Genomic DNA, 4,021 nt, shown 5'->3' with positions numbered 1-4,021 from the left:
CACCTTTTGTATTAACCTGGATAGAGTTAGAGGACATTCTCTTTAGTAAAGTATCACAAGAATGGAAAAGCAAGTCTCCGACGTATTTGATATAATATGAAGCCAGTCGACACACTAATACAGGCCCACACAAGAGAAAAACTCAACTCAAGCTGAGGATGGGGGCTGGTGTGCTCCCACCTAGTGGGCACAGTGTAAGGTACATGGCACACCTCCTGGGTGAGGGTCCCAACTACAAGAGGGACTCTACCTAACAGATGCCAATATTGTGACCTACTCATGTGTACCCTTATATTAATCTATTTCCATTTCCTCAGGAATTGGGCCATGATGAAAACCAGAAGGACACTTGTGGGCTTCCTCATCACCCTGAGATAGCATACATTTAGGTAAATAAATAGGCCTTGCTTACTTGTGTGCACAACTGCGGCCCTCACTGAACACCCATCTTGGATGTCTTAGAGGACAGCATGAGAGACAAGAGGCCAGGTCTATGTTACAGTCTCATTAGGAGCACCTATCCTGGGGTCCCTGGACATTCCCCAAAGGGTCCATGGCTACAACTCAAGGGATCTGGGAAGAAGGGCAGGGGAAAAGAATGACATCTTGATTTCCTCTAACAGACTGTAACTCAGCATTTCCTTCCACTATGGATGGAGGCAACAAATCATAGTAGAATTAGCAGTGCCTATGTTGGCAGAAATCACAGACGTACCATCACAGTCAGCTGAGGCAGAGCTCACACAGCATCACCACAGGCGCTGCTACTCCAAAATTCAACAGTTACTGGACCCAATGCTGGATCTTGTGTTAATAAAGATGCATGTATATTTCCATATTTAACTTTTTTTTGGCTTTTTTTACTTTATTTTAATATATTTGTTTTCCTTTGTTTTTAATTTTTTTAATAAAGATTATCCTGAAAAGGTGTTCATAGTCCTTACCAGAAGCCAAAGGGATCTATGACACACAAAAAGCTTAAAAAAACAAACCCTTGTCTAGAGGGACAATGTCACCATTGCTCTAATCATGGAACTCCTCTCAGTGTCTGGCTATAACTTCAGAAATCTACTTAACATGGTACATCAGGCAACCACAAGAAGTCAACTGGAGTTGGCCTCTGAGATGATGCCTATTTACCATCAGTGGCCAATTCTGGAAAAAGAAAAAATTGACACAATAACAGGCCACCTCCTCATACCCACAAGGTTTATTTTCCCTTGGAGTTTAAGACATTGTCCTGGATCACATCTGCCCTGGGATGCCTCTGCACAGGGGAAGGCTCTTGAACTTTGTTGAATGTTCACAGTAAGTCCCCAGGAGTCCAGAAGGTTCTACAGAAGACTGATCCCTGAAAGGCATGATCGGGAGCACATAGATATTCTGGTGACAGCACTGTGCAAAGATCTTCCAGTGTTCTTCAGGAAGCCACCATGTGTCAATGTGTCACAACTAGGGCTGCTACCAGTACAGCCATGCATGTTATTAAAGTATTAAATGCTGCTTAGCAGTTGGTAAAGAGCTGATGGCCCTAGCTCTCTGAAAGCCCCACCTCCATTCCAGCCACCCCGCCTTGGTAGGCTCTAAGGGGAGGCAGCCCTGGAATTGACCAGGTCTCCTGCATGCCAGAGGCTGTCTTGTATGTCCCCTTCTTCCTCTGTCCACCTTCCACCCTCACCACTGCTACAAGAGTAGTCTCAGATGGAGGGTGAACATTGTCATCCTCTAGGGAAATATGTCCCATGTCCACCTGGCCACCACGAGGCTGTAGCATCCTGCTGTCTACCTGGGACTCACTTCTTCATGGCCTCTTTGGGGGAACTGCAGAATCTTTCAGCAGTGTTGAAAGATTTTGAATATTCCCATGGTCACAACCACCCAACCCTGTCCCTAAATCTCAGCCACTTTCACAGGGGAGGTAGCAGGGGTTTGAACTTGCTGAGGTGGTTGTGTGACCACCTCAACGAGGTATCACTTCTCCACAATTTCAATATCACTTCACCACAACAAATATCACTTCTCCACAATTTTCCTAAACTTCTGCCCCTGGATGAACTGGAATTCACAAATAAAGGCCATTCCTGAACCAAACCCCTTCCATGGGGGGCACAAGAACTGTGGTCTCTGGAGGGCTGAAGCCGTCCAGGGCATCCTCATTGTTACCTCTGAGCACACTTCTAAAACCACAGTAACTTAGATCTACTAAATAGCAGCTCTTCCCACCACCTAGAACAACCTCATCCCCCCACCCCAATGGAGGCCTTTTTGTTAGTTCACAGCACTCACACATGTAGTGGTTTCATTATTACTTTAACACTTAGGCAAGAAAATTAAGGTAAAAATTTGAAATTTTCCCTATTGATCCAAAAATTTGCCCCCCAAACATTTTCTTTGCAGTCTGGCATGTTATTTCAGATCCTAACTGGTGAGCAGTGTCTTTGATTATCACCCAACAACGAAATGTAGGACAGTTTCAGTGGCGTGCCCCTGAGCTGTTGCTAATAACAGCCTGCCTGGGGCACAGCCAACTTTCCTTCTCCATCAGGGGGCTAGTTACTTGGGGTCAAAACAGTGGAACGGATTTTCTCCCTCTCCCACTTCCATGCTGAGCTGTGTGCCCCAGGGAGCCACTTAGGTTCTCTAAGCCCCAGCTATTTATCCCAAGTAAAATAGGTGTGAGGGGTAGGGGAACGGAAGACTCAGCCCAAGGACTAGCATTTAGCGAGGACTCAGTCATTTGCTATTTTTGTTATTTTTAGTACTCTTTGGCATTTGAGTAAGGCAAGGGGCTGCACGCAGGGAAAGTAATGAGAGTACCTGGAACAATACAGGGAAAGCTCAACCTTTTTATTACTTTATTCTGCATGAAATTCTGTTAGAGAGGCATTCTTTGGATTCATAACTTTATTAAATGCAAATACTTCTGTAACTTTACAAAATGCAAATACCTCTGGGGATGTACTTTATTAAACCACTGGCACTAATTTACATGGGAGGATACTAGTGATTTGAACAAAAATGTAACACATTTGAGTGTCCATAGCTTCACCTCCCTGGGAAGCTGGCAGTGAATGTGGAAGAAGAAATGAGAGAGGAGAGAGGGAGGACAGGACAAGGCTCTGTCCTAGAGCCTGGTGGTTCTCTGCCAGATGAATATGAAGTCTGGGGCCTGAGAAAATGTGACCTGTGGAAAATAGAAAGTACTTTTTGAGGAAGCCCTATAGGCAGAAGACTGGAGCAGTTAAGGTTTAGGAAGGAAGTTGACGGGAGAGGGAGGAAGAAAGGACTCTAAAGCGTTATTGCTGTGGTTCATATACTTCTTGTTTCCAGTTGGGTTCCTCCGAAGCAGACGCTGAGGCAGAGTATGGGGCACAATAGATTCGCTGGCACGTCTGGGAGGGAAATGGGCGGAAGCAGCAGGAGAACTGCAATCCAGCATGACCTCACAGTCCCCTCTCACCCAGCCTCTGTGTGGGGGCCTCCAGGAAGAACATGACCTTGGCCAAGGGAGTTGAGGCATGGCAGACACCGACTGCACTCCTGTGGCTGAAACAGGAGTAAGAGGGCTCATCTCTAGGACTGCCACATTCTCCCAACACAGGGCTCAGAGCCGCATTTCCAAACCTGTCTGTAGCGCAGATTCCCCAGTGTGCTGTGGGGACTTTCTTCCTAACAGCAAACTTGGAAGGGAGATTGGTATCAGGCTGTAGCTGGTCTTAGGCTGTAACTAACATTCATCGTCTCCCTCCTTCACTGTCCATTTTAAACTCCTGTCACCCTCAGCTACTGCTTCTGCTGGCTGCAGTAGCCTACCTGGTGTCCAGACCTTTGTCGCCAGAGGCCTGAAGTGGGTGTCGCCATGCCCTCCGCAGGCCAACATTGCTACATACAGCTCTGTAGCATTCCTAGGGAATGCTACAGGGAGTCCCCTAGGGTTATTCCTGTCCCCATTGTGTAGCAGCAGACCTGTCTCATCCTGACCATGGGAGGCACTCACACCTGCCAACATGGTGCGTTCTCT

The sequence above is a fragment of the Otolemur garnettii genome, unplaced genomic scaffold (assembly GCF_000181295.1).
Source record: "Otolemur garnettii isolate 467f Iridium unplaced genomic scaffold, OtoGar3 scaffold00037, whole genome shotgun sequence".
NCBI classification, from domain to species: Eukaryota; Metazoa; Chordata; class Mammalia; order Primates; family Galagidae; genus Otolemur; species Otolemur garnettii.
This window is presented reverse-complemented; position numbering follows the sequence as displayed.